We start from the raw sequence: 16,307 nt of genomic DNA on the forward strand, positions 1-16,307 counted from the left end.
GAAAACTTCAGGCCTTCTGGCATGTTTCCTTTAGAGAGACTCCTTTCCTACTCGGCATGGAATTCGTCTGTTGATCTGCTCTGTTCTCGCTGCTGCAGGTGAGGCCCAAATACATGCTGGTTATCTTTTTGCACAGTCATACCTTCCAGAGGGCAAGATCATGCCTCCTCTTCACAGTCACCCCATCCTGCCTGACCCCCTCCCCCACCTACACCGTAAGACCCCTGAGGTAAGGTGGAAGTAGCAGGCTAGCTACACCTGCCCAGTTTCCTGTCATACAGTTGTGTTCTCCTCTTCCACCTCCTTTCCCTCTCATTCATACTTTTCTCCCTTGTTTCTACCCCTAAATCAAGATCTGTTTCTCTCGGTGCCACTAATGCAGTGCTTAACAGCTCCCCCAGCTCCTTCACTCTTCCATCCTCTAGGCATGGGAAGAACTACTTCTGCAGTTTCAGCAGGTGCCTGCAAGGCAGCTGGGTCCCCAGACAATCAAAGTGTTAAGGTACCCAGCAAGGCTGTTCTCTTGTTTCCACGGGTGCTATTGCTAAGCTCAGAGGAGGGTGTTTGTTGTGGGGAACACTGGTGACGGAATTAGACCCTCTTCGGCATTCTTCAAGGGAGCTGCCTCCCCAGCTTTTCCTCTTTAACATTTCAAGCAGACAGGTGGTCCTTCCACTGGTAGTAAATTCCTAGGTATTTTTACCCACCACTTCCTAAACAAAATGACAGTGCTATTGGAAATGTCATGCAACCAGGCATATGAGTAATGTCCCCATTAATCAATTCACTAAAGAAAACAGGGGGCTATCTATGTGAAGAAAGAAAAACTCAACCATCTGCTTAAAAGTACACTGTCAAGATTTACATGATATATACTTGGTGATTCGGTGGGTCTTTAAAGTTAACCTTTTCTTATGCAAGACTGCAACAAGTAACTGTACAGTTGACACTTAACAAATTGTTACAGGAACCTCACTACGATGCCATAGGCAGTGCCTGTTGCACTGGGACTGGGGTAGAGATAACATGGATTCCAGGAGATGTACAAGTTTTACCAAATTTGTCACTATGTTAAGAAATGTTATACTATAAAGAAATTCTTCAATATCTCCCTTTTGCTTTTACACAAATGGAATTATATACACTATTCTACATTTTTTTCATTTAGCAATATATATTGGATATTATTCCATTTCACTGTGTAAAACACCATCTCCTTACTTCGTTGCTGTTTTTCTTTCCCTTCTTTTGGAATTTACCTCCTGTTTTATTTTTTATTTTTACTAATTAAACAGTGCAGAAATATACAAACTTGATTATACATCCTTCTGTTCTTGTGTGAATTTATCTGATTCCTAGAAGACAAACCTCTAGATTAAGTATATACGCACTTGAATTTTTGACAAATATTGCCAAATTGTACTCTAAAAGCATCACAAATACATATACTTCCACCAGTAGTGTACATTTCCCCACTTGCCGGCCAACGTGTTTTCTAACTAAACTTTTAAAGCTTTGCCAATTTGACAGGTTAAAATGGTATCTTATTGCTATTTTAATTTGCATTTGTTGATTTAGCAGTGAGGCTGGGTATTCTGCTTCTGTGTGTGGTGGGTGCATTTATACTTTTTTTTCTGTGAACTACCAGTTCATGTTCTTTGCTCATTCTTTTACGGGTGTTTGGTCTTTGCCTTAGAGATTTCTAAAAGCTCCATCTATACTAAAGGAATCAGAACTATATATCATATGTTTTGCCCACTTTTCTCCCAAACTGTTGATTGTCTTCAACTTTGTTTATTGCGTTTTTTATTCATAAATTTTAATTTTTAAGTAGTCATGTTTATTAATCTTTTCTTTATGACTTCTGGGTTTGATATCATACTTGGAAAAAGACTTCTCCACATCAAGATTATATAAAAATTCATTATTTTATTCTAGCACTTTCATCATTTCACTTTTATTTTTAAGTCTTTGCTCTATCTGAGATTTATTTTTGATTTTCAGAGAAAAATATGGGTCTACTTTCATTTTTTCTCAAAGACTAATCATTTATCCCAACACAATTTATTGACTATTTTTCCTCCTGATTTGAAATGCTCCTTTTACCATAAACTAATTTTGATTGCATATGGATTAATTTCTGGACTGTCTACCTTTTTCCATTGATCTGCCTATTTCTGCACTATACCAACTGTTTTAATTAGTACAGCTACCAAATACATTTTAAAATCTAATGGAGCTAATTTCCTTTCATCAATCTATTCTCATGTTTATATTTCCAGATGATCTATACTGGAGTTCCAATAAAAAAATTAACTGTATGCTCTGTTTGTACAGAGTAACAATGGCTGGTAAGATAATCTAATGATTCTTAATGGCTGGTACAATTTTTATTGTTTCCATTTTTGGTATTGTTGTATAAACAATATTGCTAATGGTGAGCTTTGTATTCTATCTATTTTTCTGCTTTGTTCATACGTCTTTCAAGCCCTTCTGTGCTTTCTCAAAATTAACTCTTGGCTGAAAATTACTTGACCATGTCCCGGTGTTTACTCAGCAACCATACTGTACCCTCTAAACTGCATAAAAACAGAAAGTACCTATTGAAAACTGGAAAAACTATGCCTGTGCCAGATGTGGATAAAGAAAGCTCATGTTCATCATCCTTTTCATCCCACAATCCCAATAAGTTTAGGGTTCCTGAATTAGCCTTTGTTTACTATCTTTTCCTCCACACCAGGTATCTCTCATCTATATATCCAGTTCTAGATGCAATCTTTTAGTCTTGGGAAAAGGCAGATTTATCAGAATGCACTAAGAGAACATTTGGAATCTTATTTGGAGTCACTGCGGCCAAATTCTAAGCCTTGTGTGTTTTATCATAGGCTGCCTCTTGCCTCTACTTATTCCCTCCCACTTATTGAAGTCTACAGGCATGCTGAAGACCTCTTGAAACACCTGTGAGTCACAGGCAGGGGCCTCAAAAATGAAAAGCCGGAAAGTTCAGAAATTACAACCAGAAGGAAATGACCTATTGCTTGTTGGCAAGCTCTGTCCTTGCTCATCCCTGCCTGGGCCCCCGCCCAAGATCCAAAGATTCAAAAGCTAGAGGTCAGCTCTGTAGGACTAGTCAAGAGAACTTCTCAGTCAGGCTTCCAACCTCTAACTCTCCATTCATCTTGAAGCTTCAGGTAAGTATATTTTATCCTCTACAGAAAAGATGGAGAACAGAAACAGGGAGAGAACATCACTCTCCCTGATGAAACGGAGTTAAGAAGTGGCTATTATTGGTTTATATGACCATGAGTACAGTCCAAAGATACAGCCAGTTGTCTTGTGAAGTCTTGAACTCTTTCTTGGATGACCTTCTGCCTGGATGCCTCAAATAGGATTCCTGAATTGGGCTAGAGATTGAACAAAATGATCTTCGAATTGGGGTGTGTATGAGTCAGGGAAAGCTGGTGGTAGCTGAGCTGAATCTAAAATGGCATTCAAATAGGCACGAAAGGGAGAGCAGGAAGAGAAGAGAAAACTGCATTCCAGGTAGAGGGATGAATATAAACAAAGGCATGGAGATGTGCTACAGCATAGCAGAAGCTACAAATAATTTAGTCCTGTATTTTTGGAGTGTTAAGTGCTAGGAAAGGAGTGGAAGGGATAATGTCAGAGAAGTAGAGAGTGTTTGTGTCCTGGGGTATACCATGATCAGAAGCTTGGGTTTTATCCTATAAATATCTGAAGGGTTTTTAAGCAAATGAATGATATGGTAACTGGGATAGCCCCATATACAAATATAGTGATGGCCTTACCAAAAAGAATATGAGGCAACTTTGAAATTAGCCGAGTTAATGAAAGCTGGTTAGATTCTTGTCGTATATATGCTAAAAAATCATACCTATTATAACAGTGACAAAAAGATGTCTCCACCTAGCTTCTGAAACTGGACTTATGACATAGCTGGATTTATGTATGAGAAAGATCATCCTGGTAGCATTGCGAAAAATCGTATTAAGGGCACTGAGATTGGAAGTAGGTAAACAAGTTAAAATGTTATTGGAATAGTCCTGGGGAGTAATGACAGAGGCTTGAACTAGGGCAATAGGTAAAGACATCCCTTGAAGACAAAACTAGGAGATTTGCTAGAAGACACAGTGTGATACAAAGTGGCAGCCATGAAAATACACCTCACAGAAAGGATCACAATTGACTGATAACCCCAACTTCTGTTCTCTGAAATCCATCACTGCTTCTTGCTAAGGTCACAGTTGTCAAAGCCTGCTTCATGACTGAGTGCAGCAGGGATATTAAGGCAGGCTCATTCCTGGGGAATGTGGGACTCCTCTGATGGGCAACTTTAGCTCTAAGATGTTCCATCGGCCCTGCTGAACTATCTTAGTACTGCACTGCAGTCTAAGACTTCCACCCAACCTTCCTTCCTTCCTCCCTCCATCCCTTCTCTTCCTTCTTTCTATGTTTCATAAGGGTCAGACCTGTATCGTGGTCTCGTGGCTCTGCTAGAGGATCTGGAGTAATACTTACAGTGGGTAAGATTTTGGGGCCCTGGAGTCACAAGAACTTGGGTGTGAAATCTGGCTCCATCAATCCCAGGCATGTGAGTTCAAGCACGTTCTTTAATCTCTTAAAAGTGCTAGTCTTCCCATCTTAAAATCATAACTGTTGTGATAATTAAATTAACCAGGCTTAAGTACTTGGCACAGTATCTGGCAAGTATTAAGAACTTGATAAATTCTTATTACTAGATATGGGGGATGAAGAAGAGGAAGAAGTCAGGTATAATTCTTAGGTTTCCGGCATTTACAATGCATAAAGTAATCACAAATATTCCATTTGACTTAATTCTCCTTTCGCATATAGCAGATATCCTTTTGAGTACAAAATAGATTAGGAAATTTTTCCTTTCTTTTCTCCCTACTCCTAAATTTCTTGACTCCTCCAGTTTTCATAGCTAATGGAAGATAAACTACTCACTTATACATCAAAGTCCTCCAGACTCTGGAGTTTAGAGTTAGATGGCCTTTTACCAGATTACCTCAGTCAGAACCACTCTCAGTAGGAGACAAGCTATAGGAATATTCTTTTACCCTGTGGGGGAAAGACCCATTTTAGAGCTCCTTCATGTAAGAAGGGAGAAAAATTACCCAGCCTCCTTGAGGACCCGAAAAACTAGGTAGGCGGAGTCTGAGTTAAACGCTTTTCACAAATGGAGTCCTGTTTAGAACAATTAGCTATTAAATATGAGATAGTAGGCACACTGTAAACTGCACACTAGCAAATGATCTTCTCAAGGATATACAAAGCTTAAGACAGAACCAAAATTTAAATCATAGACTAGAATATGGAGTTAAAAATAGCAAAAGAATGGAAAGGGAAAATGTAAACTCCTGAACAAAATTTTAAGAAATTTGTTGTATAAACCCGAGATGGGGAAAATCTAGCTGAGCAGTGGTTTATAGGAAAAATACCATGATTTTCTCTAGGTTAACCATCAGCCCCATGAGAGCCAACAGTGCAATTTTAGCTTGTAAAGAAATGAGTACAATTTTAGGCTGTACAGTAGAAGTACACTATTCTAATCGTGGGAAACTTCAGCTTCCTCATCTGCAAAATTAGGGGCGAGGTTAGATGATGTCCAAGTACCACACAGCTGTACTACTTTGTGAATATATGACTCTGATGTAAAAGGCCTAAACTTGAATTCCCGCATTTTCAGAAAATGACCATAGAAAAGATATTGGCTTGATGAAAACAGATAACCCATTTCTCTGGTTAATTTTATAGCCTGAGTTAATCTCCACAAAAGAAAAAAAAATCTTTTTGTATGCTGAACTGACCCACAGATACACACCCTGTTAAGCTTCACACAGAACTGTTTTCTTGAAGTGGTGAGCACGAGCCTGAGCAACTTGTTTTTCCTGAAGGCTGCCTAATAAATATATTTACAATGAGCTGTGCTGTAACTTCTATCTCACCACAGCCTTGGAGGGCCCCTCCCAAGCCAACCGGCTGCCCGTTGACACTGGTAATCAAGGATTTCAGAGGCAGACATCAAGGTCAACATGGGGCAGTGACAGCAAAGACTAGAGAGCCCGAGTACACAGGGCCCCCTTCCTGGGCTCTGCTGTACGATGACTGAGCAACGGCATAGATTCGAGTGTTAGACACAGCTTAATAAACAGTTTGTGATGGTTTTGTGGGTAACCAGTGAGTTTCCCCACTCCCTCAGTGCTATTACCGTTCTCTTCTAGGCCCCTAATTGGCATTTCCAGGCATTTAAAACATCTTTTGAGAAAAAAGCAGTAAAAGAGACCAAATCTTGGGAAAACCAAAGCTTCAATAAAAGTAGAATTCCAAATATTTTCAGCTGGGATTTCTTTACCTAGCTAAAATAGATACAGAGAGATTAGAAGTCTGCATCTGCTTCTTGTTCTGCAATTAAACAGGTGTATGCCCTGGGGCAAGCCACTCAACAGTCCTGGGCCTGTATTCTCACTTGTAAAATGAGGAGGAACCCCACCTTGCTACTTCCAAGAGTGTAGGAGTCCCTCTGGGTTGCCCTAGTTTGTGGAGGATCCCTGACCTAGGGACAGGTTACATACTGAGCAGGAAAGGAATTAGATATAGGTTTGGAGGTGATCTCTGTAAAGTCAGAATGAGGGCCCTAGAAGCCTGAAAGCTCATGTCGAAAGGGCAATGAACAAGAACTGAAATCACAGCACTCCCAGGTTCCTTACTCAGGTAAGTCCCTTCCAGATATTGGTTGAGTTGCTCTATGTCTCACTCTCTTAATTCTCTCAGGCAGAAGAGGTCACAGGGTGGGGCTTTGGCCAATGAATCACAGTTATCATGGTCTCCATGCCCTGAAAAAGGCAGTAAGGCCAGAAGTTCACTGCAAAGTGACCACAAATGACTATCCCATTCTCTTTCCAGATTAGAAGGGACATGGGAGTCCGGTAGCTACAACATCCGTAGCTTCACAAATATCTCCATCCCCTCAGCACCACAGCTTCAAGCTTTGTGGAAATGAAGGAAATCTTTAACAAAGGAAATTAAGATCTTTAACAAAGAAGAGTAAGTCCAGGAGATGATAAATTTGATGGACTTCTGGAGATTTTTCAGGTGATCCACACAAATGTTTACAATTTCAGGGGAGAGAACTTCCTTTTTTTATTGTGGTAAAATATACATAACATAGGCCATTTTAGCCATTTTAAAATGTACAATTCAGTAGAGAGGGCCTTTTTGATAACTTCAGTTCTCTCCCTGTGCTGATGGAGTTTGTGTATTCCCCATTAGGAAAGTTCCTGATTGTTTTGCAGGGTCAGACTGCAGGGTCCCATCCAATTAAGCTGGTTTGGCTCCTGTAGTAGGGGAATACCTCAAAATACCAGAAACTGGATAGGAAATTATTCTGTGGTTATTTCTCCTTAATACTCATGAGATCATGTGCTGCCGTGTCCCTTTAATGTTTTTCTCTGCCTTGGCCCTAACCACTTGTCTTGACCTGTGTTTTTCCCTTGGGTATGGCCTCTTTTTATGCTGCATTTTCACTCTCTGCTGACTCCTTCCTTATTCTGACTATTAAAAGACTATTTCCCTTGAGATATGATTTGTCTGCCCCTTCAGTGGTCCTTGCATAACTTATCTGTTAGACGTAATTGACAGCTTCTCCTCTCTACCTAAGCTCCAATCCCAAGTCTCACACTGCCTACTGGTCATCTTCTCCAGAATGTGCCAATCATTGCTCTGCCAAGCAGATCACAACATGTCCAAAAACAACCTTCATTTTTTGCCACAAACCAGCTGCTCATATAACCTCTGAGTCCATATCAATAGTTCATTAAGTCATTTAGACACAAAAGAAAAGTCCTCTTTGATTTGATCTCCTCTTTCATCACTCTCAGTTATTCAGCCCCAAGAACGTTCAGATTTTCCTTCAAATATATCTATATATTTTTTTGTCTTTTTGTGACCGGCTGCACCATGCTCAGCCAGTGAGTGCACCGGCCATCCCTCTATAGGATCCAAACACGCGGCGGGAGCACTGCAGTGCTCCCAGCGCCGCACTCTCCCGAGTGCGCCAGGGGGTTGGCCCTTCCTTCAAATACTGATCTTGTTTCTGTCCTTCCCTCCCCACATACCCATTTCTAGGTCCTTATTACCTCTAATATCATCTAGTGCTTATGTCCACTCTATCCCTGGTTCAATTTCCTATGACAAGTGTAGGCCAGACCTAGACCTATATTCATTAATCAAATCCTGTCTGTTCAAAATATCATATAAGCTTCTTGCTCTTATCAAAATGTCAAAGTTTCCCCTAATCTGTTCCCATCATAGACAACCCTTCTGCCAGGTGGCTTTAATGTGATTGAAAGTCTAACAGATTTGGAATTAGTGGAGCTGCTTTCAAGTCCCAGCTCTGTACTCAGTAACGTGGCTGCTGGCAATTCACTAACTATAGGAGCCTTGGGTCTCCATTTGCAAAATGGAATAAGAATGCCTGTGTCATAGGAATTCTATGAGGATTCAGTGAGATAATATGTGTGGAGGCAGATTAGAATTGTGCTCAGAACCCACATTTGAGCTGACTCACAAGCTTTCCTATTTAGTAACTATGTAACCTGGATTAAGTTCCTTAACTTCTCTGAGCTTCATTGTTTTCAACTATAAAATCTAGACATAGTGCATACCTCATAGGTCAGTAGTGACGATTAAATGAGATAATATATATAAAGAGCTTAACACAGTGCCTGGCACACTGTAAGCTTTATTAGGTGTAAACTATTATTATGTGGCAAGAGACCTAGTATGTTGCTTGAGACCTAATCAGCACTTAATATATGTTTGCCAAGTTTGTTGATGAATTCATCTTGTCCATATGATCTTATTTCCCACTAATTCTTGCTGTGAACATTCTTGTGCCACCCTTCCTCCAGACAGGGCGACTGTCTTGGTTTTCCATGAATATATCTTCCACTTTTCCCACCTTTGGTTATGGTATTCCTTACTTCAGGAATGTCATATTTTCTCTTTCCTACCTATCCAAATCTTTCCCATTCTTTAAGGTCTCTCCTAAACCCTGCCTCTGTGAAACTTTCCCTCATTTCCTCCATACTTATTGATGCCCCACTTTTCTGAACCAATTACCCTTGATTTAGCACTTCATGCTATATTCTGTCAGGCACATTTAGCCGTTTCCTGTGTATCCACTTTGTCTTCAACTAATTTGGGAAATATTCCTAAATCCAGCATTGTTTCAGAACACACAGTAAATATATAGTAACTATTTAATCTGCCAGGCTACCTTATCACCTCACATCATCTCCTGGGATTGTATTCCCAGATTATGTTTAGGGTGAAATTTGGAGAAAGGGACACATACTTAGTTGTCTGAGGGTGGGGACGGATGTAGAATTCTGACATAATTTTTCAGACCTAGAGTCTCTTATCAATAGTGTCATATGAGGGTTGGCAGATACAGAGGGTATGGGGATAAGGAGTTTCTGCTAGAGGGGACAAGGTCCTATTGCTTCGGGCCAAGGTGTTGGAGAAGTGCTTAAGCATAGGGGCCCTGTGGGTGAGGGGCTGGAAGCTGACCATTGCTAACACAGACGAGAAAGTTTTGTCCCATTCAGATCTGGTTCTTGCTGTGACAGGCTTTGCCTTTAACTGGTTTCTCAAGCTTCTTACACCTTTACACAACATTGCCCCATTGAGAAACTGGTTTTGCATGAAACTTCACATGGCTTGAAGCAAGTATCCATGACATGTTTGCATACCATTGGGTTTTACCCTCCCATACATGCCAATAAAGATGAAGTGGCTTTCAGATGACGTGATACAAAGGACATCACTGCAGTCTGCAAAACTCGGAATGTTTGAACTATGTGAAAGGTTCATGCCAGGATTTCACAATTACAGAGAAGGCCAAGAAAGGCGAGTCCAGAAAGCAAGGTGAAGAACACTGTCTTTGCCCCAGTTCTCATGGGCACTGCAGCCTCCACTGAGCTCCCCTGTCTCTGCACTCCTGAAGTAAATATTGTTGGGATTACATAGTCCTGCATTATACATGGTCTTTCAAAAATTGTTTTATGTGTTAGTTGTGTCCCCCAGCTAGTTGTAAGTTCCCTGGGGAACTTGTAAGTTGTAAGTGCAGACTATGTCTTATACTTCCTTGCGGTCCCCTATGGAGCCTATGCTAACTAACCCCTATGGAGTTAAATTGTATTCTATTTAACTCAGTGTTGGGCACAATAAACTTCTCAACAATAAGTGTTAATGGATTTGTTTTCGAAAATGTAAATTCATAAAAAGTGGCCCCATGAAGGAGAATTAGAAGACTTGCTTCTTTTTTCAAGTGGTGGGGCACTGGGAGTCCCATGATTATTTGTGGTGGTGTCAGCAGCAGCAGCCTCCTTTAATAGGACAGGGACTCAAGACAGTACAGGTAGGACACATGGTTCCAGTGCTTTCCCACTTAGGAGAGAAGTATGTCCCACCACAGTAACTGAGGCCCTTCCCCGATTCCCCTTTCCCTTCCCAACCATGAAGGCCGTACAGTTAGAGCTTGAGGTGTATCAGAGATGATCGGACTCAATTCCCTTATTTTGTAGATGAGGAAACAGGGAAGAGCAGCTGAGGGTGGGAGAGAGCAGGTATGGGCTTTGGAATCAGGTAGAACTGGATTCAAATCCCAGTGCTGCCACTTTTTAGCAGTGTGAGATAACGTCTCAGAGCCTCAATTTCCTCATTTTTAAAGTGGAGATAATGATGCCTACCTTCAGGGCTGTTGTGGAAATTGAGAGATAATGTATGTAAGTACAGTGCTTAGCAATAACAGATGGTCAGTACTTGTTGGCTCTCTCTCCTTTCCTTCCCTTGAGTGTCCTGCCCAAAGTCATAAAACAATTTAGTGCTAGCCTCTCCTGTTTCTCAAGTTAATTTTCTTTTAATCATACTAAGGCTAGCCTCCAACCCACTAGAAAATTAGGAGCAACCATTAACAAATTTTCTTAGTGTGGAAATTACACTAAGAAATTGTTCATTGGAGATTTGAACAAATTTACTTTGAGCACATTTATATACCTTGAAATATAAGAACTTAAAGAGAGAAATACTGAATGTCAGAGAGAAATTGAAAGGCATTGAGGTTTTGCCCATTTCCAACTTGTGTTTGAACCTTTGGTACTCCTAAAATAGTACTCATGGCCTTTTACCCCTTTTAAAAAAATAAGAAATTCCCATCTCTGATATATTTACATGCTTTGCCTTGCAACTTGATATTTTTCACCTGTCTTTCAAGACATACTCTGCTGTCCATTAATCATCAATTGGAGCTAAAATGAAAACACTGCTGTTGAGGTTCTGTTAAAAAAATAAGAAACATATTGGTAATGATCATGGTGGACTTGTGGGGTGGGTTAGTCTCAGAAATGACATGGACATTCATATCATTTTTTTTTTCTTTCTCATACTGGAGAGGATTTATTGGGATTATTTCTTTTAAAATGTTTAGTTAGTTAACATTCACTGTGTTTGGCTGCAAATATATCTTTAAGCATGGAGCAGAATCAGGATTAGACTAAAAGAAAAATATTATCATGAAAGACCTCCTAATTGTGATTATTACAGAAATCAGGTTGTGATTGATGGTTCATCATTTAGTGAATCAGTTAGGTCCTGCAAGGCAGAGGGACAAAACAGCGGCAAGTTTTCCTGGAGTTCTCTTTGTGGAGGACATGGTAGGCAGAATAATGGCCCCTCAATGTTCATGTCCTAGTCCTCAGAACCTGCGATTATGTTAGGTTACATGGCAAGGGGAGATTAAAGTTGCAAAGGGAATTAAGGTTGCTAATTAGCAGACAACATAGGGAGAGTTTTCTGAATTATCCAGGTGGACCCAATGTAATCACAAGGGTCCTGCATAGGAGATGAGGGAGGCAGCAGACAACCAGAGAGATGGTTGGTGAGGTGAGAAGACCTCAACTTGCTGTTGCTAGTTTTGAAGATGGGAGAAGAGGACAATGAGGCAAGGAATGTAAGTGGCTTCTAGAAACTGGAAGGGACAAAGAAATGGATTTTCCCCTAGAGTTTTCAGAAGGGAATGGAGCCCTGCTGACACCTTGATTTTATCCCTGTGAGACCCATCTTTGACTTCTGAATTACAGAACTGTAAGATAATTTGTGCTGTTTTTAGCCACTAAGTTTGTGGTAATTTGTTTATAGCAGTGATAGAAAACTAAGCCTGATGGACCACCTTGCCCCAGAGATGCTGCCTGGCAGTCTGGGATTTCACAAAATCATGGGCAACAAAGATCTCAAAGGGATTGAGATACAGGGAGAGGCTGAAGACCAAAGTCATGGGGGCAAAGTGATCAGCAGTTAAAACAGAGTGTTTCTCATGTTTGGCACCATAAGGGATGGAGAAAAAATATAAACGTAACTGTTCCTGGGCCCAAGTCCAGCTGCCTACCCCAAACAAATGCCTGGCTAGGCTCGCCAAAATCTGTTACCCCAAGGCATTCAGCTCCTGGCTTACGCTTGTCAAAATCTTGTTACCGAACCCAAGTCTGGCTGCCTGCTCCCAAACAAAAGCAAATAACCCAAAAGTCAAATGTTGGTGAAAACTGGAGTCAGCTTTAATTCAGGAATAACGGTAACCTGAAGAGAGATGCTGGGCTAACCCATCTCTCCAGTAAGCCTGAAGGACCATTTGGCCAGGCTAAAACCATCTCAAAGACTCAGATTTACTGAGGGGTTTTAAAAGAGGGGTTTGAGGGAATGGAGCGTGGGAAATGAAAAGCAGGAGGGGGGGCATGAGCTGTGGGGGCTCTATGTGAGGAACTAGGTGTAAGGTCTGGTCTAATCTTGATTCTGCTTCATGCTTAAAGATATATTTGCAGGGCCGAGCCCGTGGCGCACTCGGGAGAGTGCGGCGCTGGGAGTGCAGCGATGCTCCCGTCGAGGGTTCGGATCCTACATAGGAATGGCCGGTGCACTCACTGGCTGAGCGCTGGTCACGAAAAAGACAAAAAAAAAAAAAAAAAAAAAAGATATATTTGCAGCCAAACAAGCTCCGTCTGTTTTCTGTTCCCATCCTTGGTGTTATCTTAGGGTCTTGTTGGAGGGGTAGAATCAACATAGCTTTATCAATGTCTTCCTTGATTTCTCAGGGTCTGGAGAGTAGGCAACTTGTGGCAAGTTTGCAGCTCCAAGATGACTGGAAAACAACTTTACATTTATGTAAATAATGTCATCTTGCCCCATAACTAAGGTCCAAAATATCAAATAACCATGGGAAAAGAGGGAACTCAGAGAAATACATGCCAAAAAAAAAATTACTGTGACTTTTAATATTTCCTGCAGCCCAGGTGGTTTTAAGTCCCCAAATGTCTTCAGTCCTGCTCACTCCAACATAACTATTAACCTCAATGAGAGACAGGATTAATAGCAATACTTGGTATTTATATCACATCTTATATTTTATAAAGGGTTTCATTTAATTAGTCTCATTGAATCCTACCATCAGAGCTGAGGTTGAAATTTTTATTATTCCATTTTGTAAACAAGAAAACTGAAGTTTAGAGAGTTAATATTCCTGCAAAAAGACAACAGTAAGTGGAAGAGTTGGGATTTAAACATATCCGTCTGATTATAAAATCTCATTGCTTCACTATTTTGGTATCTCACTGCCTGGAAAGCCATTTAGCTGGGAAGTCAACAGCATGTCTAGATTGCTCATTAGTTCAGGTCATTTCTGCAAGTTAAATGGAGGTTGTGGGGAGAAGTGCAGACAATACTCTGCAGTGGTATCCACTCTCCAAATGTCTGCTTCTCATGAACATGGAGTCTCCCTAAAATGTAGCCATCATCAAACATCACTGGCCAGTGGTGGCTTCTTGCTGAACATTTTTAATTGGTTGTCTACTACCATAAGCCCAAATTTGACATGTCTAAGATACAGCTCAACTCTACCTCCCCCACCTCAATCAGTCCTCCATCCTGACTTTCCTATCTCTTATTAACAGTTTCTTTATTTGCTCAGTCATCTAGATTTAACATCTATAAAAACAATAACAGCTAATATTTACTAAGAATACATTCCAGTTTTAAGTGTTTTAGATGTCATCCATTTAATCCTCCCAACAACCCTATGAGGAAGGTACAATTATTAACCCTATCTTATAGAGGAGAAAATTGAAGCTAATGTAAATTGCCAAAGGTGACACCTATGTATCATCTTTCATTACTCATCTCCTTCACCCTGTACAGCTCGTGAATCACTGAGTCCTGTCAATTCTCCCTTTGAATTATTTCCTGCATTTGTTGCTTTCTTTCCACATCCATTGCCACCATACCAGTCTCTCCCTTTTTTAACTTATACCCGAGTTGCTGCCGAAGCCCAATACACTCTCCCTGGTGTCGTTATCTCCTTCCTTAAATCTTTTTCTTATGCTTTGGTCAGATATATCCAAATGTCCCCAGAGATTATCTGTGGATAATGTGATGGTAGCAGTACTTTTTAGAGAAATTAAGTAACATCATTAAAAGTAAAAGGAAAAAATATTACAATTATGTGTTGAAATTATAGGACAGGATACATAACAAAGATAAACAACCATTGTACACTATAAATATGGACCTCAAACTTCATTTGTTCCAGCTTTGGGCAGCTCTCACTGGTCATGTGACCATCTCAAATATGCAGTTCCATTTTGCAAAGGCAAATCTCCACATAAAAGTTATGTAAGTTTGCATAGTATTTTCCATGTATTTATAAACTTTATTATTGGTATTAAAATGACAAATGCACATAGTTAAAAAAACTCAATCAAAATACCACAAAGGAAAATGGTAAATGTTGGTGGTGCTTAATGTGTTAATTAATTTGATTGTGATAATCCTTTTGCAATGTATAACTATATCAAATCATCACATTGTACGCTTTGAATGTATCCAATTTTTATTTGTCAATTATGCCTCAATAAAGCTGGGTAGGAAAAGAATGATTACCTCCGAAGGTAACGATTGAATAAGATGATTTGTATTTTCTTCTTTATACTTTATACTTCTCTATAATTTACAGGCTTTCTATAATAAACATGTATTGCTTTATAATAGAAAATAAGGCCAATAAAGCATAATTTAAAAAATGAACCAAACTTTCCATCATTCTGTGATACTTATAAATTCCAAATTCTTTGGCTGACGCCTGAGGTAATCTGGCCCCAAACTGTTTTCCAGGCTTATTATATACTATTAAATTCAAATGTTCTGCTTCAGTTAAACTATTTTAAACACATTTTCCCTGCTGTGTCCGACTGTGCTTGTTTTCTCTTCCTGGAATGAGCTTCCACATTCTCTTTTAATATCCCAATTCGACCTATTGTTCAAGATCTAAGTCAGCTTTACGTACAGACTCTCCTATTCTTAGGAAGGAATTAGTATGTAGCTTTTACCATGTGTGCTATGCACTGTACCCGGTTCTCTACTCGGTACTTCATTTAAACCTCACAACCCTGGAAGGTTGGTGTTAATTATCTTCACTTTACAGATGAGGACACTAAGGTTCTCTCAAGTCACATAGCCAGTGTGTGGCAGGGCTGGAATTTGTAGCTGGCTGACTCTTCTGCCCCATGTCAGCAAGCACTCATTTTTCCCCCCACTTTTGTAGCTCATATCTGAATGATAAATTTGACTAATAATCACAGAAATGCATTCTAAGATAGTAGCATTGCTTATAATGTTATTTTGAACTACTTATATTTTGTATTTTTGTTTATCTTCTCAACAAAATCTCCTTGGGGGTCAACTAGGATTAGAGTCCTAACATGCTGTTTACCAGGTACGTGTCCTTGAGCAAACTCCTTAAATTTCTCAGCTTCAATTTTCTCCACTGTGAAATAGGGGGAAAAAAAGTAACACATAACTCTTAGGGTTGTTCTGAGAGTTAAAAACCCAGTATATATACTTTGTACAAAACTGCTTATTGTGTATTTGATTTGACATGGTGATATTAATTTTTCTTTTTTATAAATTGAATCATAATTGATTAGACGTATTTGTGGGGTGCAGAGATGAATAACAATCAATACCTGTGTACAATGTGTGATGATCAAATCAGGATAATTAGCATATTCATTATTACAAAACATGATAATTTCTTTGTGTTTAGGACATTCGATCTCTCTTCTAGCCATATGATAATATGCAGTAAGTTCATGTTAATTTTAGATGCCTAGCTTGGCTATACATCAATAGAACTTATTTTTTCCAACTAGCTGTTTTGT

The sequence above is a fragment of the Cynocephalus volans genome, chromosome 12, assembly GCF_027409185.1.
Source record: "Cynocephalus volans isolate mCynVol1 chromosome 12, mCynVol1.pri, whole genome shotgun sequence".
NCBI classification, from domain to species: domain Eukaryota; kingdom Metazoa; phylum Chordata; class Mammalia; order Dermoptera; family Cynocephalidae; genus Cynocephalus; species Cynocephalus volans.